Here is a 25,640-nt window from a genome sequence, read left to right as displayed (position 1 = left end):
AGGAGAAGTCAGTGCTCGACTCAGCCACCACTGCCGGAATCTTATAAAGAGAGGGGGAGAAGTTGGCTGCTGAAGGGGTGGAGTTCTGTTTGAGCAGGGTTGCTGGACCGTGGGACTGGCAGCAAGATGAGAGAGAAAAGATAAGAAATTTTTCTTTATTTTTCTTCTCTTTTTCATTTTCTTTTTCTTTCTATTTGTTTTGGGTTTAGGCCAATCATGAGTGGCTAAACCTCTTAGCTAGGGCTAAGAGGTGAAGCTTGTAGTGAGATGGGGGATTTTATTCATTGCCTTTAATTTGATTTCAATTCATGAACTAAATTTGATTTTCGTTTAATTCAAGGAATACTTTCAGTTTTTAATGGTGTGTTGTGACTGAAATTACAATAGATCTGCAAGGGCTTTGAGTATTTCCTCCCTTTTTTTTTATGTTCATGAAGTCAGGAAGCCCTGTTGTTCACCATTGTCTCCTGAGCATGGTTGGATGATCGTACCCTTCCTAACTTTTATGTACTTTTGATTGGTTAGTAATTAGTTTAATCCTATTATTTGCTTTGTCTCATGGGCATGGTTAGATGATGAAATCCATTCTAATTCATATACCTTTCATCTCTTGAAAACCAGATCAAGTAAGTTCAGTTTGATTTCCATGATTCCTGATGCAAGCAAAAGATCTCCCTGATCTCTACAAGTGGATCCTCTGAATCCCTAATTTCCTTCCTCTGAGTTACTTAAGTTTTAGATAATCATTCCGCAATTATTTCCTAAATTCTATTTGTTTTAGATCGCATCTTCGACTAGTTCTAGTTCTACTTGGTTTCAGATAACGTACAGGTATCAGTCCCTATGGATTCGACCTCGGTCTTACCGAGTTTATTACTACATCACAACCCTGCACTTGGGGTGTGAACAAGTTTTTGGTGCACCTATGCACTATGCACACGCATACTCCAGTGGGGTCCATTATGATGCTTTTGAGAGATCCGCTCCGTCCATCCATTTTGTCAGCTCATTTAAACAGTCTATAACAATTTTGAAGCATATCCGGATATCAGGCGGGCCCCACATAATGATTAAAGGGGCTGATCTGTCCGTTGGGCCACTTCCACAGTGATCCAGGAGCTGAAATTTTACGTGTACGGTTCATTTATGGTCCTCAAGCCACGTATGGAGTTTTGAACTGATCGGATGGTGGGAACCCTATGATCTTGCATTCTGGACACTTTTCAAGCCACTTGAGCTTCAATTCCTCGATTTCCGCAGACCCCTGGGGTATAATTACGTCGCTCTTGGTCTTCTAGAGTCCGTTCCTTGCCTTGGTACTCCTGGAGCGTCAAATCCATGCATTTACCACCCTTTTTCAGTCCATGCTTGTAAATACACTCTGCATCACAAACACAATTAAATCAGGCCATTAAACGGTATCATGCTTGTAAAACTATGCAGCAACTGGGTCTGATATGCAATATTTGACCCTCAACACAACCCCCAACCAGCATTTTGCTAGTCCCGAGCAAAGTATGCGAAAAATAAGTTGAGAAATACAGGACAATTTTTATGAACTCAAGCGATTTTTTTATTTTTTATTTTTTTAAAAAAAACAGTCTAGATTTGAAAATTCTAAGATGCATGAATGTCGGATATTACTTCCTCCTGGAATCAAGTGCACAATAAATTTCATAATCAACTTTAAAGTATTTATGCATTAATTAGAACAATTCTAAACAATGAGTATCATGAGTGTATAATAAAATCTCGGCTTATCATCATTAAGAAATCCAATGGATAATTTTTATGATAACATTGACAATCAAAACAGTATTTAGGACACTCAAAACTTAAACCAGAATTTGCCTTTCAGTTCTTTTTTTTTTTTCTTTTTTTTATCGAGGGAGAGGAGAATTGAATCCACACCTATAGGGAGCAAACCTATGGTAAAAATTATTTGCCTAACCTTTTCCAAAGGTATCTCTTTCTCCTTTTTTTTTTTTTTTTTTTTTTTAATGAATCATTTTTCTTCATGACGGGCAATTTTCCAAGCTGGTTCCTTACATGCTTAGTGATTACCCAGTTAACCCTTTAATATCAAACTGAAATCTTAATGTGAAAGCGAGATGTGACATGTGAACTCATAACTCAATCAATGTTTAAAACTTCCAATTATAGATTAATACTTTAAACTTAAGTGTGAAATCTAATATAATAGATAACTGAATCTAAGAGTCATAAATTACCAACTTCACTTATCTTGTAATTTTAAATCCAAGATGGTTATCAAAATCACTTTAAATTCAACAAAATGTCAGAAAATTTTTAAAATTTTCACAACTTTTGTACAAGACCAAGAAAATGCTGATTAGGTGACCTAATCTCCCACCCCAACCTAAAATCTACATTGTCCTCAATGTAAAAGAAATAAGCATGCGATGCACATGGGACAAAAAGTAAATGAGAAGTGATGGAAAGATAATACCTGGATGAAAGAATCAGGAGGCTTTTCAAAGATTTCTACGTAAGAGCGGTCAGCACAAGAGAGAAACCAACAGAAGTAAAATCAAATAACAAAAATACAATCCTACCTATACCACTTTCGTAGGTGCTCTCGATTGCATTTAGCGTATGCAACAAGCCTTTAAACCCCTAGGTTTCCCCTAGTGGACGAGTTGTAGTCTCGTGAGGGTTTGCAGTAATGTTACCCACAAACATTGAACTGACTATACCTCCATCAGACTAGGAGATTAATCCTGGTAAACAGGATCAATCAAATTTCTCGACAAATGGTTTCAATCGATGTCCATTGACTTTAAACTCCTTGCCATTGTCGGGATCTCTTATCTCAACGGCCCCATGAGGAAAAACAGTAACAACAATGTAAGGGCCGGTCCAACGAGATCGAAGCTTACCCAGGAAGAGATGTAATCGGGAATTGTACAAAAGGACCTTCTGACCAGGCGTAAATGATTTTCGTAAAATGTGTTGGTCATGAAATGCTTTCATCTTGTCCTTGTAAATTCTCGAATTATCGTACGCATCATTCCGGATTTCTTCAAGTTCATTCAATTGAAGTTTGCGTAGCGAGCCAGCGTTGTCCAGATTGAAATTAAGATTTTTGATCACCCAGTACGCTTTATGTTCCAGCTCCACAGGCAAGTGACAAGCTTTCCCATAGACAAGTCTAAAGGGAGACATTCCAATAGGGGTTTTAAAGGCAGTACGGTATGCCCATAAGGCATCGGTCAATCGAATTGACCAATCCTTAAGATCTGGGTTAACCGTTTTCTCCAAAATGTGTTTGATCTCCCTATTCGAAATCTCAGCTTGTCCACTTGTTTGTGGATGGTATGGGCTGCTCACCTTATGAGAGATACCGTATTTCTTCATTAAGCTTTCGAATGGTCTATTACAAAAGTGTGAGCCCCCATCACTAATGATGGCTCGAGGCGTTCCGAATCGAGAAAGGATATTTTCTTTTAGAAATTTAATGACCGTGCGATGGTCATTCTTTCGACACGGAATCGCTTCGACCCATTTAGTGACATAATCCACGGCGAGCAAAATATACAAATTTCCAAACGATTGGGGGAATGGTCCCATGAAATCGATGCCCCAGCAATCAAATGCTTCAATGATAAGGATGGGATTCAAAGGCATCATATTTCGACGGGACAATGCTCCCAATTTCTGACAACGCTCACAAGCTTTGCAAAACTCATGAGTGTCCCTAAACATAGTGGGCCAGTAAAAGCCACACTGCAGAATCTTGGCCGTGGTCTTTTAGCGTAAAAGTGACCACCACAGCCTCGAGTGACAAGGAGATGACGCCCGATGCTCATCGTCCTGGTACACATCTCCTTAAGATTTGGTCCGGACAATATTTAAATAAATAAGGATCATCCTAAAAAGTTGCGCACCTCGGTGAAGAATTTCTTCTTATCTTACGCAATCCAATGTCCGGTATAGCACCCGTAGCAAGATAATTAGCAATATCAACCAAGGTGAATGGGAAACTCGGAAAAGTTGTTAATAAGGGAACATGTCGTTGATATGAGTCGCCTCAAGGGAATCAGAGGTATTAAGGCGAGACAGGTGATCGGCCACGACGTTCTCTACTCCCTTTTTATCTTTAATTTCCAAATCAAATTCTTGGAGTAGAAGGATCCATCGTATCAAACGGGGCTTAGAATCATTCTTAGAAAGAAGATACTTAAGTGCTGCATGATCGGTGTAGATAATAATCTTGGATCCGATCAAGTAGGACCTAAATTTGTCCAAGGCGAACACTACGGCTAAGAGTTCCTTTTCCGTAGTCGAGTAGTTCACCCGGGCGGGATTTAAAGTTCTACTTGCGTAATGAATGACGTAGGGCCACTTATCTTTTCTCTGCCTAAGACCGCCCCAAGAGCATAATCAAACGTGCCGCACATAAGCTCAAAAGGAAGGTCCTCGGGTGGCCGCATGATAGGTGCGGTGGTTAACGTGCCTTTAAGCTTGGTGAAAGCTTCCTCGCATTGCTCACTCAGTCCACTCGTACGGAGCATCCTTTTGAAGAAGATTACATAAAGGACGAGAGAGAAGACTAAAGTCCTTTATGAATCGCCTGTAAAATCCTGCGTGTCCTAAGAAGGATCGCACGTCTCTGATGTTCTTGGGTGGAGGTAGGTTAGAGATAAGATCGATTTTTGCCTTATCTACCTCGATTCCTTTGGACGAGATGATATGCCCAAGGACAATTCCCTTCTGAACCATGAAATGACACTTCTCCCAATTAAGTACCAAGTTCTTCTCTTCACATCTTTTCAGCACACATTTAAGACTTTCCAAGCACTTGCTGAAAGATGGACCGTAAACAGAGAAATCGTCCATGAAGACCTTTAGATATTGCCCTACCATATCAGAAAATATGCTAAGCATACATCGCTGAAAGGTGGCAGGGGCATTACATAGTCCGAATGGCATCCTTAGGTAAGCAAAGGTGCCGTAGGGACATGTAAATGTGGTCTTTTCCTGGTCTTCAGGGGCTATCTCTATCTGGTTGTAGCCCGAATACCCGTCAAGAAAACTATAATAGGAATGACCAGCTAACCTTTCAAGGATCTGATCAATGAATGGTAAAGGAAAGTGGTCTTTCCTCGTGACGGTATTCAACTTCCTGTAGTCAATGCACATTCTCCAACCAGTAGTGACTCTAGTTGGCACGAGTTCATTATTAGCATTGGCTACGATGGTGATTCCAGACTTCTTAGGGACCACTTGAGTTGGACTCACCCATTGACTATCAGATATAGGGTATATAATACCCACGTCCAGTAGTTTAAGAACCTCGGCTTTAACCACTTCCTTCATGTTTGGATTTAGTCTACGTTGTGGTTGCCGAGCGGTTTTTGCATTATCCTTAAGATATATGTGGTGAGTACAAATCAAGGGATCGATTCCTTTGAGGTCCGCTATCGTCCATCCCAGGGCTCCTTTATGCTCAATGAGAGTAGATATAAGCATACTCTCCTGTTCTTTCTCCAGGTGGGCAGAGATCACCACCGGGTATGTCTCATCTTGACCCAAATATGCATATTTCAAATCAGAGGGCAAAGGTTTTAGGTCAAGCTTCGGCGGCTTGAGGTTAGACGGTAGAGGCACTACATCGGTTTGTGGCAATTCTTCAAATTATGGCCTCCACCGGTTAACTTCAAGTACCGGTGCAGTATCAAGCAAGGCGCACGTCTCCCTAATCATGTCATCATCAAAATCATGGGAGTGGGCCAGGCACGTCTCTAGATGGTCGGAGGATAAGGTCAGAGGTGTCGTATCTTCCACGAAAGAGTCAATCATGTTAATGTCGTGGAAATCGTCATCATCCTCTTACTGCCGTTATTGAAAAAAATGTTTGACTCCAATGTCAAATTTCCAAAAGACATAGTCATGATACCATTCCTGCAATTGATAATTGCATTTGACGTGGCAAGGAATGGGCGACCAAGAATGACGGGAATCTGAGTGCTCATGTTATTGATGGGTTCGGTGTCCAGGATGATAAAGTCTACAGGGTAGTAAAATCTATCAACTTGGACCAACACATCCTCAATTATCCCTCTTGGTACACGAACAGAGCGATCAGCAAGTTGTAGTGTGGTTAGGATGGGTTTTAATTCACCCAAACCTAACTGTTTGTATACCGAGTAGGGAATCAGATTGACACTCGCTCCTAAGTCAAGAAGTGCGTGATCAATTCGATGGTTCCCGATTACACATGATATAGTTGGGCTACCGGGATCCTTGAATTTCTGCGGCACGTCTTGCTTCAGGATGGCACTCACTTTCTCAGTCAAGAAGATTTTCTTTTGAATAATTTTTCGTCGCTTGGTCGTGCATAAGTCTTTTGGGAATTTGGCATATGAAGGTATCTGTTTAACGACATCAAGTAGAGGAATGTTGACTTTCACCTGTTTCAACACCTCTAGGATATCCTGAGAGTTAGAGAGAGGTTTTGGTGAAACCAACCGTTGGGGGAATGGAGCAACTGGCTTCTCTAGAAGTTCCGGTTCTACTTTTTGTGGGGCATCACTGGATCCATCATTGTTGTCCTCTTTTGGTTCTTGAGGCTTTTCGGGCCTAACCGGAAGAGTTTTATCAATGATCTTCCCACTCCTAAGAGTGGTGATGGATTTAGCATGCCCCATCTGATTTGAAGAGCTGGGATCATTATTCTCGTACTGCGGTTTAGGATTGGGGAGAGGTTGTGCAGGAAGCATCCCCTTTTCTATAACCGTCATACGAGAATCTATCTTTTGCATAAAATCTGTGATTCCTCGCATTGCCTGAGCCAGCTCTTGTATGGGATTTTGAATCGGTTCCTCTTGAGGTTTTACTTGATTTGGATTTTGATTGAAGAAACCTGGAGGAGTCGCCGTTTGTCCATTTCTCCAACTGAAGTTTGGATGATTTTTCCAGCCAGGATTGTATGTGTTGGAGTTAGGTCCAGTAAAAGGTCTTTGATAATTATTTACGGCATTGGCTTGTTCATTCAACACTCCTCGAAAGGCAGGTATTGTAGGACAGTTTTCAGTTGTGTGAATGTTGCAATCACAGATGCCGCAAACAATTTCATTGACCTTATCCTTCTTTCCTTCCATGGCCTCAACTTTCCTTATGAGCGTAGTCACTTTACACTTGAGATCATCCTCTTCTTTCAAGAGATATAATCCACCTTTCTCCTTTAATTGAGTCGGCCTAGACGTGGTGTTCGCCATTGGGTAAGTCCCATGATTGTGTTTTTTCAGCGAGACTATCGAGGTAATCCCATACCTCGTCAACATCTTTATTAATGAATTCTCCATTACACATTGTCTCGACCATTTGGCGCATGGAAGATGTCAGTCCATCATAGAAAAAATTTGTAATGCGCCACGTTTCAAATCCGTGTTGTGGGCATGAACTGACCAAGTCTTTGAACCTTTCCCAACATTGGAAGAATGTTTCATCTTCCTTTTGGGCAAAGTTTATGATTGCTTTTCTGAGAGTAATCGTTTTATGATGTGGGAAGAATTTTTTTATGAATTCTCTCTGCATGTCGTTCCATGTGCCAATGGATCTAGGACGCAGTGAATGTAACCACGTCTTAGCTTTCTCTTTTAAGGAAAAAGGAAAGAGTTTCAGCCTAATTGTATCCTCAGATACATTAGGAAAACATAATGTAGCTATAATCTCATCGAACTCTTTCAAATGTAAATATGGACTCTCTGATTCAAGTCCATGGAATTTGGGAAGGAGTTGGATAACTCCTGGCTTGATGTCCATTTGTCCTGTGTTTTCAGGAAAAATCATGCATGAGAGCATACTCACTCCCGCCGGTTGCAGATAATCTCGTAAAGTACGAGGCGGGGGTGCCTGTTGCACCTCATTCTCCTCTTGGATCTCCTCCACCCTGGGTGGAAGTGGAGGAGGTTGGTCTTCAGCCATAACTTCAGTTAACTCAGGGAATTTCGAGCGGTGTCTAGTCCTGCGATGGATAGTCAACCCCTCAACCAATCCTCCTTCAGTCAAGAGACGTCGAGTGTCGTCACGGGCCCACTTGGGCATGAAAACACTTGCAGCCCTTAATTAAAAACCTAACCCTAAGAAAGGAAAAGAAAATCTCACAAGAAAGAGAGAGTTAGAAAGAAATTACCAAATTGGAGTCCTGAGTTAAAAACCTGCAAAATAAAATAAAATAAGTTAGATTCTAAAAAGAGAAGAACAATTCTTTAAAAGAAAGATAGAAGTGAACTAGCTTCTAAAAGAAAGAATTCCTAAAAGAAAGTGAAAATTTCTAAAATAAATTAAGAGAGTCCTAAACTAGAAAGTGGATTACTAAAAGAGAATTTGAAAAATAGAAAGTAGGGAAGGAGCTTACCGAATTAGAAATTTCTATCTTAAAGGCCTACAAAATAGGAAGGTTAGTTTCTAAACAAAAATTCTAAAAATAATTTAGGAACCAAATTAGATTTTAAAAGAGTTAAAATTAGAAAGTTACTAAAAAACAGAAAGTTAATTTCTAAAAAAAAGGAAAAAAAATAACCTAATTCCTAAAAATAAACTATTTCCTACAGAAGGGAGGATACTAGAATTAGAAAATTTCTAAAATCTAAACCTTAATTCTAAAAAAAAAATAGGAAAAAGTAGAGAGATTAGGAAGGAATTACCAATTGAGAAACTTATGTCAAGATCCTATGAAACAGGAAAACAGGTTAGTATCTAAAAATAAAATAATAGTTTCTAAAAATAAAATAAAATAAAAACATTTAATCTAAAGTTAGTAAAATCCTCATCCTAACCTAATTCTAAAACTAATTAATTTCAGAAAAACGTAACCGTCAGTCCCCGGCAACGGCGCCAAAAACTTGTTCACACCCCAAGTGCAGGGTTGTGATGTAGTAATAAACTCGGTAAGACCGAGGTCGAATCCATAGGGACTGATACTTGTACGTTATCTGAAACCAAGTAGAACTAGAACTAGTCGAAGATGCGATCTAAAACAAATAGAATTTAGAAAATAATTGCGGAATGATTATCTAAAACTTAAGTAACTCAGAGGAAGGAAACTAGGGATTTAGAGGATCCACTTGTAGAGATCAGGGAGATCTTTTGCCTACATCAGGAATCATGGAAATCAAACTGAACTTACTTGATCTGGTTTTCAAGAGATGAAAGGTATATGAATTAGAATGGATTCCATCATCTAACCATGCCCATGAGACAAAGCAAATAATAGGATTAAACTAATTACCAACCAATCAAAAGTACATAAAAGTTAGGAAGGGTACGATCATCCAACCATGCCCAGGAGACAATGGTGAACAACAGGGCTTCCTGACTTCATGAACATAAAAAAAAAAAGGGAGGAAATACTCAAAGCCATTGCAGATCTATTGTAATTTCAGTCACAACACACCATTAAAAACTGAAAGTATTCCTTGAATTAAACGAAAATCAAATTTAGTTCATGAATTGAAATCAAATTAAAGGCAATGAATAAAATCCCCCATCTCACTACAAGCTTCACCTCTTAGCCCTAGCTAAGAGGTTTAGCCACTCATGATTGGCCTAAACCCAAAACAAATAGAAAGAAAAAGAAAATGAAAAAGAGAAGAAAAATAAAGAAAAATTTCTTATCTTTTCTCTCTCATCTTGCTGCCAGTCCCACAGTCCAGCAACCCTGCTCAAACAGAACTCCACCCCTTCAGCAGCCAACTTCTCCCCCTCTCTTTATAAGATTCCGGCAGTGGTGGCTGAGTCGAGCACTGACTTCTCCTTCGCATCCTCTTTGCAACGGAGACGGACTCCCTGTTAACGCGAAAAGAACCACGGCCTTGCATCTGTGATGACTGGTGGGCCCAGGATTGATGTTGGACGAGAAATCCGACCCATCCATAAGTTTCCCCTCGAAAAACCAATGAAATCTGATTGGTTTTGGATCCGCTTCGAGGTGAACAACGAGTTAGTTTAATTTACCGTCGGTCTTCCGATTGGACGGTCGAAATCCAATTAAAACTGTCCTTTGCAATTCCACCACCTAGGCGCTGTTTTTAGGGAGCATGGGCGTCTGATGAACGGTCCAGATTCGACTGATAAGTCACGTCAGTGGCCCACAAGCTTTCTCCGCAGCCACAGACGCGAAACAGAGCTTCCGCGTCGGAATATCCGATGATTGGTGGACCCCACAGTGATGTTTTTGATAAAATCCACCACGTCCACTGAGTTACTGACGAAAAACCAGTCAGGAATGGACGGTTTTGGAGTGTAGTTGGTGTGGTCCACTGAACTTTGCTCGCTGCCGTCCAACCTGCGATTTATAGTTACGATCTTCCCATAGCTTGCATGAGAACAAACGGACGCCTAGGAGAGGGTTTTCGCCCCCTTATGGCCGCAATGGATGGCACTGATCATCCATTTGGATGATGTGTGAGGCCCACAATCGAAACCGCGAAGCACGGCATAAAACGCTGTTGCGTTTTGGTGAGAATTGGAAGAAGGAGTCGGTCAAAAGTCGGATTGACCGACTTCTTGTTCCTGTGCACGGCCAGTGCACCTATGCACTATGCACACGCATACTCCAGTGGGGTCCATTATGATGCTTTTGAGAGATCCGCTCTGTCCATCCGTTTTGTCAGCTCATTTAAACAGTCTATAACAATTTTAAAGCATATCCGGATATCAGGCGGGCCCCACATAATGATTAAAGGGGCTGATCTGTCCGTTGGGCCACTTCCACAGTGATCCAGGAGCTGAAATTTTACATGTACGGTTCATTTATGGTCCTCAGGCCACGTATGGAGTTTTGAACTGATCGGATGGTGGGAACCCTATGATCTTGCATTCTGGACACTTTTCAGGCCACTTGAGCTTCAATTCCTCGATTTCCGCGGACCCCTGGTGTATAATTCCGTCGCTCTTGGTCTTCTAGAGTCCGTTCCTTGCCTTGGTGCTCCTGGAGCCTCAAATCCATGCATTTACCACCCTTTTTCAGTCCATGCTTGTAAATACACTCTGCATCACAAACACAATTAAATCAGGCCATTAAACGGTATCATGCTTGTAAAACTATGCAACAACTGGGTCTGATATGCAATATTTGACCCTCAACATAAGTGAAAGCTAAATAGCCCCTTCAGGCATGACCTGACCTCCAGAGAATCCGATTAGGGGAGTTTTCACAGCTCGAAGTGAAGCTCGTCCAATACCCATCTTATTGAAGGCCTGTAGAAAAAGTACGTTCGTCGATGACCTTATGTCAATGAGGATTCGGAAGACCTTCCAATTACCTATAGTAACGATGATCACCAATGCATCGTTGTAAGGGTGGTGAACGCCTCGTGCATCTTCATCGATGAAAGTCACACTGTACCTTTCCAATTTTCTCTCTTTTAATGGTCGGGCAAGGACCATGACTTCTGCTTCTGGGCATCCGATGCTCCTTCCATGGTTCTTTCAGGCGTTGTTTGAATCGCCCCCGCCCTTATGGCCTCTAAATATGGTTCGAATCTCCCCGGTCAGTTGGTTATCGATCGGTTGCTCCTCGGCGGCAGCGATTCGGCTTCCCCTTTGTTCTATGTGTTCGCTGAGATGACCTTCTCGGATAAGCCTCTCGATTTTCTGTTTGAGATGGTAACAGTCGCTCGTATTGTGTCCGTGATCCCAATGAAAATGGCAGTACTTGTTCTTTCTTCTTCAGCTGGGATTACCTCTTAGCTTATTTGGCTATTGAACGAAGCGTTCGTCTTTAATCTCCATCAGGACTTACCCCTGAGGTTTGTTTAGCGGGGTATAATTACTGAACTTGTTATCAGGCCGCTTGCTCAACCTACAGTCATCATGAGAGCGATCATCCTTTTGCTTCTTGCTTGTGTTGGTCGAGTCGGGTTCTTTTTTCGCTTTCTCCTTGGCCGCGGAGCCTTTGTTTTGGACGATATCTCGTAAGATCCGGGACTCTTCAGCATTAGCATGCTTCTGCAATTAGTTTAGGAACTCTGCCAATGTGGTTGGAGGATTCTTATCCAAAGAGGATGAACAGTTTATTTCTCAGCCTGGTCATGATGGCGTTCAACGCAGTTTCATCCAAGTGTTTCCACACTTGTAGCACTTCTAGATTGAAGCACTTGATATAATTTTTTAGTAGTTCGCCATCTTTCTGAACTATGTTGATCAGATGGGGCGGTGCTTTTAGTCTCTTCTTCCCTCCAATGAAATTAGTGATGAAGGCCTCACTAAGTTCGAAAAATGTTTTAATGGACCTTGGTTTTAACTGTTTAAACTAAAGTCTAGCAGCGTCGACTAGAGTTAATGAGAAAGCTTGGCACATGACCAAGTCGGATGCATTATGGAGTTCAATGTAGGTCTTGAAAGACTCCATATGCTCTATTGGATTGGTATTACTAGTATAGCGAGCGATTTGAGGTAGCCAAAACTAGTCCGATAACCATGCCTGCATGATGCCGACCGTGAAAGGGGATTCCATCTCCTCCGGGGCAGTCGTGTTGCCTCGATAGGTCTACTTCATATCGTCGATCTGTCGCCACAGGCTTTGCGTTTCGGTCTTCCAAGGCTCTCCGTTGTCGGCGATGGCCTTAACTGGGGCCTTGCTGTGTCTTCGTTAATCTATCTCGTGCCGCAGGTTAGAGGCAGGTAGCAGTACTGTCCCCGACATGTGAGACGAAATCGGCTCGGCAGGGGTAGGCTGAGGGTTTTATTGAGAGGCAACGTATATGACCGAGGGCTAAGGATGGTTAGTGCAAGGTCGAATGTAGCTCGAATGTCCCTCCCCTTGGTGATCGGGCTCATGGACATGATGCGGCTATATATTTTCCATCATTTGCTTTACATAGCCTAGGTTGGCTCTGATTTCTCTAACCTCTCTTTCGAGAGCATCTCGTTGTCCGCCCTTGCCATGCCTTTGCTGGTCACGTTGGCTCGATCCTGAAGTGGCCTAACGTTGTGGGGAGACATGGCGGCTCTCTCGTCGCTCAGGGCATTCGACGGGCTGCATGGCCTGGACCGGCATAGGTATGGCAGTGATCGGGATTGCTATTGGGGGGGGGGGGCTTTCTTCTTTCCTTTCGCCATTAATAAAAGTTGTACATTTGCTTGTATAACTGGAATGGCTTGACTGTATCGATTCCCACAGACAACGCCAAACTGTTGATGCGATTTCCTGACAGACCCTTTGTGGCGTTTCTTCTTGAACCTGCACAGACAAAGGTAAGAGACAAAGGAGGCCCTAGTTTGTTCAGGGGACTCTTTGATGCCTAAGTCAGGTCTTAGAAAGAGATTAATCGGGTGTTTTCTTGGTTCTTGAGAACGTACCTTAAGATGGGAGGAACCCCCTATTTATAGGGTAGAGGGGATCCCGTTATGGAGGGGGATCTTGCCATATATCTTGGAAATCTATTACAATCTAGGATCTTCCCGAGATTGCAGGTTCTCTTGATTATAGGGATTTGATTTTTATCTTCCGAAGATACTAAGAGAGATCTTCGAAGACCCTTCAGAGCTTGTAGCTTGGCTCTAGGTCGTATCTCGAAGCGAATATCGAGTTCGAAATGATAAATATTGTTCTGTTTGATAGGTCGGCATTCACCATTTTCGATCATCAGCTGAGCCAGATGGATAGTATTTCTCTCGTTCTGAAGCTGAACCTTCTCGACTTTGCTAGGAACGTTTGTTGAGTTTGCGGCGATCTATGACCGGGCTATGGCCGATCTGTGACCGTCCTTCAACTGATCTTCGATCGATCTATGCCCGATTTATAACCGAACTATGCTAAATTTGTGATCGTCCTGTGACCGATTTATAGTCGACCTATGACTGATCTATAACTGAGATATGGTCAATTTGTAATTGATCTGTGGCCGATTTATGGTCGATTCGTAATCGACATGTGGCTAGTCTGTAGGCGATCCATAACCGTCTTTTAGCCAACCTACAAATTAGGTTGGCTTTTCAACCAATTGCGTGAGCTGAGAAGCCTTTCGGGCGTCTTTGCATTTGCATTTTCCTTCTTGAAGGTCAGCCTACTTTTCGATGTAGGATCATTATCGGGCTCAGGTTTCACTGAGCTTGTATTGGTTCAGTAGAGTTGGTCCATTCCATAAGCCGACTTTCGGACTTACAAAATTTTCCCCAACATCATCCATGATTTTTTCTAACAAATGGGATGACTTAGATTGTAGATTGGACTTATTTATGTGCTAACAATATGAAATTTTCTGATTTTTGTACACCTTTCAGAACTAACCCAAACCCCCGGCTGATCAATTGTATTGTACAAGTAACCTGACCGTTGGTTCTAACTAACATGTGGGGCCATGGTTTGGTATTGCAGACTGGTGGATTCTTTTGATTACTCTGTTCAAAACAACTCTAGATTGAATGCTGTAATCACTCGTTTATAAAAGGTTATCTCATAGGACGAGCGGATTTCCTCAAGACCTGTGCCAGGGAGGACCAGTGGGGCCCGCCCTGATGTACATGTTTTATCCACAACGTCTATCTATTTTTTGGGTCATTTTAGGACATGAACCCGAAAAAAAAGGTGGATCCAAAGCTCAAGTGGACCACACCACAGACAACAGGGGAAATTAAAAGCCTATTGCCGAAAGCTTGTTAGGGGCTACCGAAGTTTTTGATCAAACATATATTACTGTTTTCATTACCTTAGGAGCAAATAAACACCACAGAGGACCCAAGGAGGTTTCAACGGTGGGTCGATTGGACGAATGGTACTTTTAGGGGCTTTGTGGGGTCCACAATTATGTCTTTAGTTTATCCATGCCGTTCATCCATTTTGAAAGATCATTTTAGAGCATGAATCCAAAAGTGATGCAGATATAAGACTAAATTGCACCACGCCACAGGAACACTTTGGATTGAAAGTTTACTGTTGCAAAATTTTTAGAGACTACATAAATTTTGGATCAATCTGATATTTATATTTCCCTTTCTCTAGGTTTATTTGACCTTATGAACAAGTTGGATGGAAAATAAACATCATGGTGGGCCCTGGAAAATTTTCATTGGTAGGAGTTTAATCCCAACTGCTTCCTACAGTGTGGTTAACTTGAGCTTCGATTTTCCTCCTCTTTGGTATCATGACGTAAAATAGATGTATGGTGTGGGTAAAATATACGCATTACAATGGGCTCCATAAAGGCCCAACAGGACCGTCCGTCTCTGGCTACGTCCTGGTGGCAAGCAGTACTCAATCAGCGTGTAGGGTCGAAGGCTGCAGGCAATCCACGTCCCGACTTAACTTCGTCGCCGTCAATCCGCGTCCCACTGCCGAGTGGGTCCCACCAGGTGCATCCACGTCCCACACCACGTGGCCTCAACCGAGTGCATCTGCGTCCCTGACCCAGCTTCTTCGCAGGCAATCTGTGTGTCAGCTCACTTTACATTAAATGCCTCCTCCGTAACATCATATACGCAGGATCCTTGCTCTTACTCCTCTGGTGGTGGTACACTCTCAGGAGTTTCAACACCCAGTCAAGGGTTCGAGTATCTATAAGTGGTGAAATCCCGTTACGGCGTGAGTGTGGGGGTGTGTGAAAAAAAAAAGGAAAAAAGAAAAAAAAAAAAAAAACATAAACGCATTGGGAGCGTACCCTGACCCGAAACGGATTGGCTACTCACCCCGCCACCAGCCAATGGCCTACCATGATGTATGTGTTTCATCTATTTTGTCTATCTATTTTTCCATATCGTTTTATCGTATGTGACCAAAAATAAGTTACATCCTAATCTCAAGTGGACCATAGTACAGGAAACAATGTTAAATGAATGTTGACCGTCAAAACTTTTTGAGGGCCATAAAAGTTTTAGATCAAGTTGATCTTTGTTTTTTTCCATTCATCTGGATTTGTATGACCTAATCAACAGATTGGATGTCAAATAAACAGTACAGTAGGCCTTAGGAGGATTTTAATGGTGGATATACAATCACTATTGTTTTCATGTGGTGTGGTCCTGAGATTTATATCCCTCTCATATTTTAGATAGAGCCCTAAAATGGTCAGTAAAAATGGATGAAACACATATATCGTGGTGGGGTCCACAGAGCACTGACCACCAGCCACCGGGCTGGTGGCAGGGGGAGTAGCCAATCCATCTCCACCGTGACCTAGCTTTGTGGGTCCCTCTCGCATGGGAGTGTACCATGATATTGTTCATGATCATCAAAATTAAAATATATGGTAATTCTAATCATTCAATTTGAACCATTAACAAGGTCTGGAATATAGTTCGTGAGGGTTACTAATAAAATTGACACCGGGTGAAGAGCCCTATAGTTTTCCCTTCTTACACAGCCATTTGTTTTCTAAGCCGTAGATGTAATGGATATGCTTTCCTCATAAAAGGATTACTTTAAAATAGTAACCAATCCACTAACAAATAGATGGCTCGGATTGTTGACTAGACTTATTTCTCTACAAACTATTTGGACCGCCCATTTTATAATGTACTAATTGGATGCCTGGAATTGTTTGATCTTTCTCTGGTATACCATACTGAGGACATGGATTGCATCTTACCCCGCTCGTCTCTAGCCACAAATGTACAAATTTGTGTGGGGCCACCATGCTTTATCTGTCTAAGCCGTCCATACCTTTTCTTTGATCATTTTAAGGAAAGACCCTAAAAATGAGGCACATCAAAGACTCACGAGGATACTAAATAGTAAGCTTGTATTACATTAAATACAAGAGTCGTGTATGGTGTGACCTACTTGAGCATTGGATCTACCTTATTTTTAGGGTCATGCTTTAAAACGATCAGAGAAAATGGATGAAAGGCGTTGCTAAATAGATACATGTGCAAATCTATTTAGAGAACTTATATATGGACTTCGTGCTCGGTTTCCTATAAATACAACACGATATGGATTCAGTATTCGTGGTGGTAGATCATTTCTTAAAGATAGTGCATTTTATTCCAACTATCAATGCAACACCCGTGGCAAACTAATTCCGAGGTTCCTAAAATCATTACTTTTGACCGTGACACAAAGTTCATTAGCCGCTTCTGGTGAACTTTGTGAAGCCGGTTCGGTACACAACTTCAATTCAGCAGTGTCTATCACTCACAGATCGATGGGCAGACCAAAGTTGTGAATCGTATATTGAGAAACCTCCTTCAATATATTTCGGGTGACAAACTGATACAGTGAGATTTAGTCTTATCTCAAGTGGAATTTGTATTCAATAACATAGTGAATCACTCGATGGGGAATTCCTTATTCCATATATATTGTTGTGGTCGAGTTTCTTGCCATACACTTAACTTGGTCCCTTTGTCCAAACTTACGGGCATGAGTATTCCAACATAACATATGGCAGATTGAATTGTGGGCATTCATGCATATGTGCAAGCCAAGTTGCATGCTTCGAACGACAGGTACATGGAGCAAGCCAACAAGCATTGGCGACAAAAGGTGTTCGAGGTGGGCAACCATATTATGGTCCACTACCTAAGGAGAGATTTCCGACCGAAACCTACAACAAGTTAAAAAATAAGAAGATTAGACTAGTACTAATGCTCCAAAAGATCAATGACAATACTTATGTTGTTAATCTTCCAGATGACATGGAGATTTCACATGCTTTCAACGTTGTAAACCTGATCGTGTATTATAAACTGAAGCAGGACAAGTTCTTTTGAAGTGGAGGGGACTGATGTAGAGCAGGTTGCGGACACTTTCATGTCCGAGATAGACCAGAGAAGGCCCGATCGGATGCAAAAGTGATCAGGACCGTCAAAACCCTAAAATAAGTGTATCTTGCTAATCAGAATGAGTTATTCGATGTACCATATATGATTTTTGAGGTAGGAAAAGCTACTTTAGCCACCTAACCCTGTTATGGCGGGTTTCCCATACGGAATTTACAAGATTCCATAAGATCAACCGTCGAAAGTTGACTTTAATTTCATTTTTAGTATTTATAGTAAGTTTTAGTTCGATCATTACTCTTGACCGAAATCTCAACTGACCCATACTTATAAGAAATAGTGTTGATCAAACTCCTATCATTAAAAGAAAAAAAAAAATGGGGGCATGATGAAGTTTTGAAGCAGGCTGATATTTGTGTTTTCCGATCATCCAGATCAATCTAATCAATAGATTAGATGGCAAATAAATTAACATTAATAAAGGTCCTAAGAAGTTTTTAATGGTGGGTCACTCCTTGTTTCCCATGGTGTTGTTAACCTGAGATTTGGATATACTGCCCTAAAATGAGCTGAAAAATGAATGGCCGCCCTGAATAAAACAAGTACATCATGGCCACGGAGCTTTTCTAATACTGACCCGGGGCATTGGAGGGGTCACTACCGAAGTCAGATTCCCGTTTGGACGGACGGGGATTGCGTACTACCCCAGGCAGGGGCTCTAAGGGGCCACTGTGATGTAGATATTTTATCCACACCGTCCATCCATTTTTAATGTCATTTTAGGTTATGATGCAAAAATTAAAAAAATAAAAAATGGCAGATGTGGACCACACAGTGGGTATTAAATTCTTACCGTTGAAAACTTCATGGGGCATAGAAGTTTTAGATCAGGCTGATATTGGTGTTTTCCCTTCATACAGTTCTCATTTTTGAGCTCATGACCTAAAATCTTATGAAAAAATGGATTAACGGTGTGGATAGAATTTGATCATGTAAAAACATTTAAAAAACAATTAGATCTATGGGCAAGGTATCTCTTTTTCTTGGTGAACGAGTCATGGGTGTTCTTATAATATTAAGATGTTGGATTAAATTATTGTGTGTTGAATTAACAATTGTTACTTCTCGCATATGTTTGGAAGAGATTGAAATAGCACGTTACTTACCCCTCCAGCTCCAAAATCCTAATTAAAATAGACCGGATTGTGTCCCATTCAATTTTATTTTTTTTAAGGTCTGACGGTGATGTATTTATCTTATCTACACTGTCCATCTATTTTATGTATCTGATCTACACCGTCCATTCATTTTACTAGCTCAATTAAGGGTATAATCCTAAAAATACAACCGATTCTAAGCTCCACTTGACCACACCATATATCATGGGGGGGCCCACAGAACACCGACCATCAGCCACCGGGCTGGTGGCAGGGGGAATAGCCAATCTGTTTCCCTCGGGAATACGCACAAAATGTAATGCTAGCATGATTCATGGCATGTTGGGTGGATCTGATCTCATATAAACATTTAAAAAACAATTAGGTCGATGAGCAACGTATCTTTTTTTCTTGGTGAACGAGTCATGGGTCTTCTTATAATATTAACATGTTTGGATTAGATTATTGTGTGTTGAATTAACAACTGTTACTGCTCACATGCGTTCGGAAGGGACTGAAATAGCACGTTACTTACCCCTCTAACTCCAAAAACCTAATTAAAATAGACGGGATTGTGTACCATTCAATTTTTTGGGTCTGAAATGATGTACGTATCTGATCTATACCGTCCATCTGTTTTACTAGATCAATTAAGATCATGACCCTAAAAAAGAAGCTGACTATAAGCTTCACTTGACCACACCACGAAAAAGAAGGTAAACAATAATATTCACCGTTGGGAGCTAAAACAAGGCTTCCAGCTCATTGGGAATCTTAGTGCTGTCAACAGGCCGGGCCCGGGGTAGGTGATCTGGCTCAGATTTGTTAAATTTGCAGGCAGAGCTGTCTGGTTGCCACTACTCAAAATTCTAACTTTCGGGTCCGAACTCAACCCGTTGACACCCCAAATTGGGAAGTGTATTTGTCATCTAACTTCTTCAAAAAGCCTTATGGACACAAATACCAGCTTCAACCAAAACTTACCTGCCTTTGATGAGTTTTCAACACTGTGTTCAATTACTCCTGTTTTTTGTGGTGTGGTCCACTTACACTCTTGATCTACCGTTGTTTTTTTGTTTTCGTTTTTGTTTTTTTTTTTTTTTTGTTTTTTTTTTTTTTTTTTTTTTCTTTTTTTTAACCAAAGCCATGTATGTTCTTAGAATATTAGCCTGTTTGGATTAGATTATTATGTGTTAAATTAACAATTATTATTTGTCACATGCGTTTAGAAGAGATTGAAACAGCACCATACTTACCCCTCCACCTCCAAAAACCTAACTAAAATAAACAGGATTGTGACCCATTCAATTTTTTGGGTCCGAACGTGATGTATGTATCTGATCTATACTGTCCATCCATTTTATGTATCTGATCTACACAGTCCATCCATTTTACTAGCTCAATTAAGGACATGATTCTAAAAAAGAAGCAAGTATAAGCTCTACTTGACCACACCACTAAAAACAAGGTAAATAATAATAGTCACCGTTGAAAGCTAAAACTAGGCTTCCATCTCATGGTAATCTTAGGGCTATCAACGGGCCGGGCTCGGATCATAACGCATTTGGGTATATTCAAATTTAATATAACTTTGACAAGCCTGACACATATACTCACAAACCCACAATTACAATCAGGTCATTCACTACATACGTTCATGTGTTTGAACAAAAGCACAACAACCTAATTACCATGACTTCATGGTGCTCTTATCTTAATGGGAGGCATCTTGTGAAGGGGATGGATAAGCACATAGTCACCGGGAAGCGCCCATACACAATATGACGTCTTCTATAAAGGAGACGTAGGGCATCTAAGTTCTTTTTTGCCCTTATCTTGGGGTTGGAAGCCAATCACTGAGTAGGTGTGGATAGAATGGGCTTCCGATACATATCATGGGTGGGCCCAACATGGCCATCCACGTTGAAGTTGGGTGTAATTGGAGGTGAAACCTGATTTGATTTGATAACATGAGTCACTAACAACTCAGGCTAAACAAGTCGATGTAAGTCATCGAGTATTTTAACGATTTGTGGACATTCATCTATCCATTTTAGTTCCAAGCGACTGTTTTCAGGGTTTGGTGGGCCAACCTGATCACTCATCAGGTGTAAACCCTCTATACAGAGCACATCTAGGTGGGCCACTAGCGTGAATGCATCAAGTTGAATTTTTAAATGTTCCATGAGTCACGAGATTCCATTTGTCCGGTATCTTTTTTAAAAATAATAATAAATAAATAGCCGCCCATGTTTCATGGATACCATCTTTATATGCTCATCTTTCTCCTGTGGTGTGTCGTTTGCATTTTATCACCTTTACTGGCGGTTCTCCCATGAGGATGTACCGTGATATGTTTATGATTGTCAGATTCGGGAAATTGGGACATTCCAATCGATTAATCTAAACGGTTCACAAGATCTGGAACATATTCTTTAAGGGAAATAGCAGAATAATGGTATTGTACCAAAACTGACAGAGGCTAGAGTTGCAAACAGATTGGATTGACCGAATGACCGAGTAGATGGGACCTGATCCAAGTCAGAACCAGGTTTGGTCCACATTTCAGGATCTTGATCATTCAGGTACTGCGACTCAAAAAACAGCCATTTTTAGTTTTAAGAGGCAAAAACCATTCTTATAAGGAAAGTTGCATTGGTGGAATGATGAGGTCCACAAGGCCATTAGTGAGAAACAATCATGTTTCAAGGATTGGAAGAGACTAAGAATATAAAAATGCCAAAAAGAAAAACTAAGAAGGAAAGTTGCATTGGTGGAATGATGAGGTCCACAAGGCCATCAGTGAGAAACAATCATGTTTCAAGGATTGGAAGAGACTAAGAATATAAAAATGCCAAAAAGAAAAACTAAGAAAGTAGAAGTGAAGCTAAACTCAAGGCGAAAAACTACGAAAGTAGAAAGTGAAGCTAAACTCAAGGCATATGGGGATATCCCCTAATCAAGGTGGGCGCTGCACCTTTTGGATGGTTTGGATACCATGAGCATACCATGTGGTCCTATTACATGAATTTGGTATTAGAAAGACGTTGTACATTCTATCTCTGATGACCTAAGGTTAGGGTTGTCTTTCAAATTAGTGACCTAAATATAAAGCACTCTGCTTTTATGATAAGAAAATAAGAATTATAAACTTAGGAACCACTTGCATTTATTGACATCAAATATGATTTTATTTAGAACAAACTTTGAAGTAACAACTCAAATCTGGACCCTAATGAATTTTTAAGAAGTTTTAGCCTAGCAGAAAACACTTAACTTTCAAAAATCACAACTAATTAATTACAATTCCATGTAATGCGATTCAAAATCCTAGTCATAGATTAACAAGTGCAGTTTTAACACAAAAAAAAAATAAAAATAAAATTTAAAATTTAAAAAAAATCAAAAATATAAATCTAGGTTTGTCCTATACCAATTTTAAGTTATGTGTATACTAGTCGGAAATCGTTTGTTTCTGGGCAGAACTAATTATCCAAAATTTAGGATTTTCTCTAGACTTTGTATTAGGCTGAAATTTTATAAAATTATAGTAGACTCATATATGTATTCTCGAAAAAAGTGTTAGATCAATCTGACACCTGTAAGCACCAGAGACATTAGCGGGAATAATATCCTCATAATCTGACTATTCTACACTACAACCTTGATACATATCACTATTGAAATTCTCTTGACCTTCATGTGTAAGTCTTTTAAACCATCTAATCTTTCTTGCAATCTAATAAATTTTTCGTGCTCTTAGAGACCTTAAATAGCATGTACTCCCTTAATGATATTTAGAATTCGATTTTAGTTACTACAATCTACCTGGGTTGTCACACACTAAAGCTTACATGTTTAATCAATCGTATATTATGACAGATCACAATATTGATGTTGGAGCCTCATCAGGAGCTCTTGGTCTCGATGCCACCGAAAACGGGTCACTTATAGGTGAAATTATTAGAGTCATATGAGATCTTACGGCTTTTATGGGCTATCAGATAAAACAAACTCAAGCGCAAGGTCAAATATAACACCCCGGTTTTCAGAACCCGAGTACATGACTCAAATTCCAAGAACCCAGGAGTTAGCTAAAGGTAATGGTAAATCAACGAGTAAATTAAAGTGTAGATAATGGGAAAAGGAACATAATATATATCTGAATCAACATACGAATAATATTTTGGTCCACTCAGTTGGGGGCCAATTACAAAACTTCAAGTTTCTATAACTCCAAATGTACTAAAATAAAGAAAAGGGTTGATCAACTGATTTAGCCCAAAATAGGCGACCACCTCTTGTTGCGGCTCCTCATCATAAAGTTCCTCCTCGAGCACCACATCTTCCAAGCCTACCAAATACTCGTCAGTTCCTGTACCTACGTCCTTTGTCGGTTGAATATTGATGAATAAGTGGCAAGTTTAGTATGATCTCCCCTCAATATTACACACCGCCGCCCAAAACAAGGAATATTATGAAAACATATACATATTCCAAAACACAGTAGATGCAGTCTTGTTAAATGCGGAAATGTATGAATGTAATTATCGTCCCGGGTAAAACATCCAGACGGACATTGGGGTCGTCACCCATGCAATCATTAACCCGAGTAAAACATCCAGATGGTCTATGCCGCAAGTAAAACATCCAAACAGGCAACATATACGATAACATTAGATGATGGTTTGTGCTCCGGGCAAAACATTTAGTCGGGCAAATTTGTGTGTTACGTACGACAGCAATAGATGTTGGTTTGTGCTATGCATGCATGATTTGACAACCCATTATTGGTCCAATTGCATCCAACCAATTTAGATAAGCTTACGGTCACTATGGGGAGCAGATGGCCCAGCGTAAGCCGACGACTCGGGCATAGTGTCCCATGACCACTATCCCTTGCCCATGAGGTTACCATCTTAAGGTGTGTATAGTACCCAACAACATGGGGTCAATCAACTTAACACCAAAACTTACATATCAGGGGCCTACTCTCATTACAACTAGTCTGATTTCACCCTAAGCATGGACTCCCTTTTGCTAAGACTTCCCATGGAGAGATTCAGCGGAATGTGTGTTATAGCAACATAGACTATAATATGAAAAAAGAATGAGGAACAATACTTATGTTTAATCAATACACACTAATTGAAATAACGTAGGGTGCGTAACATGAATGACTTAGATTATTTACTTAGACAGTCCAGAGAAATCAATAATCTATATAATAGCAAGCATGATCATCATCATTAATGCAGTCTGCTTCACACAATTTACCATTAGTCTAACTAGTCATTTATGCTGATAAAACTACTATTTCTGGTCTAGTTAGGGATGGAAAGCTTAAGGGGAAGGAAATCATCATCAGACAAGACGTAGAATGCTCTTAAAGGCAAGTTTCCTTGAGAAGATGGTGTATTTACACCACTTACGTAACTCCTTGTACAAAATTTATTTACATTAGTCAATGTGCCACGAGTTTAAATGCATGAGGGTTGGAAGGCCCAAGTTGTTTGGGCTACAACCAAGGGCGATTAAGCCCATCAACCACGTGTCCCCATCTTACTATAAACTAGGCTCAATCAAAGTCCACACCTACTACGCCTAATCATACCAAAACTGGGCATGGTGAGCTTTGTTTGGTCTGAGCATGTCAGCCCATGTTGTATACACGGATCATAGGGGCTAGTGTGGTGCCTGCTATGCATCAGCCCACTAGGAAATGAGGCCCACAGTGATGTGGTGTCTACCCTTTGGAATGGGTGCAGCCATGAGATCTGCTGATGTTGCATGTGGTATAACCCACATGACTTTGAATATGGTGCAGTCCACAGAGGATTTCCTCAAGTGCGGCCCACCAGCATGTGTATGGTGGGCCCACCCGAGTTTGGACAGGGCCTACCAACCTGTTTTACATGGTGCGACCCGCCAACTATTTTCAGACAGAGTGCGGTCTGCTGTACGTAATGGGAGGACCACAGCTACGTGTGACGTGATCCACCAGTGCACAGAGTCCCCAGATGTGAGACCCCACAGCAATGTTCCGCTGTGAGGGACCCACCTGACGCTGAAGTGGAGCCCACAACAGGGTCGCGGACAGTTACATGGCCAAGATGGATCAGAAGAGGCCCGATCGACGACAGAAGTGATCCAGACCATCGAACCTTAAATCGGGTGTATCTTGCAATCCGGAATGAGTTACCTGACGTAAAATATATGATTTTGGGGTAGAACGAGCTACTGAAGCCAACCAACCCCGCTACGCCAGGTTATGCAACCTGGAATTACAAAAAACCACTGGATCGACGGTCGTTTCCCTATTTTAATTTCGTTTTTACTATAAATAGTAAGTTTTAGTTTGATTATAACTCTTCATCCGTCGGGCTTTAGGAGTTGCGCCCAACATGAAAAGAGCTTAGAATAATTAGGAGAATGGTTTGGTGAAACCAAATAGGACACTTACTATTTTTGGCCGAAAACCTCGCGCACTAGTAGACATCACGACCGTCTATAAATAGTAAGTTTACTATTTATAGTAAGTCGCAGATTCTAGGAGTTTGAGTTGTAGTTTGATTCTGATTTCTTTCCCATTGCTTGGTACCCCTATTTAAAGGGTTGTGAACTCGTTTTTATTCATCAATTAATCAATTTCAAATTTATTAGAATTTATTTCTATTTTCTGCTTTCTTTCCTCGTGGATTCGAGAAGTCTCTGTGAGGAGTCCAGAGAAGCTCCGTGGATTCGGAGTAGTTATCCTCATCACGTTCATCCCTGCGTCAATTAGTATCAAAGCGA

The 25,640-nt window shown here is 40.9% G+C and overlaps 1 protein-coding gene and 1 non-coding gene across 2 annotated transcripts in view; one reads left to right on the top strand and one right to left on the bottom strand.

Moving 5' to 3' along the window:
* LOC131250749 (uncharacterized) overlaps nt 1-25,640 on the bottom strand; it is an 87,303-nt gene that overhangs the window by 9,359 nt on the left and 52,304 nt on the right. The window lies entirely within an intron of this gene.
* Nucleotides 7,406-7,512, top strand: LOC131252208 (small nucleolar RNA R71). Its single transcript, XR_009174240.1, has one exon. It is a non-coding gene; the product is annotated as a small nucleolar RNA R71 (small nucleolar RNA).

The sequence above is a fragment of the Magnolia sinica genome, chromosome 7 (assembly GCF_029962835.1).
Source record: "Magnolia sinica isolate HGM2019 chromosome 7, MsV1, whole genome shotgun sequence".
NCBI lineage: Eukaryota > Viridiplantae > Streptophyta > Magnoliopsida > Magnoliales > Magnoliaceae > Magnolia > Magnolia sinica.
The sequence above is the reverse complement of the archived record's forward strand: the minus strand, read 5'-3'. Positions and strand labels throughout refer to the sequence as shown.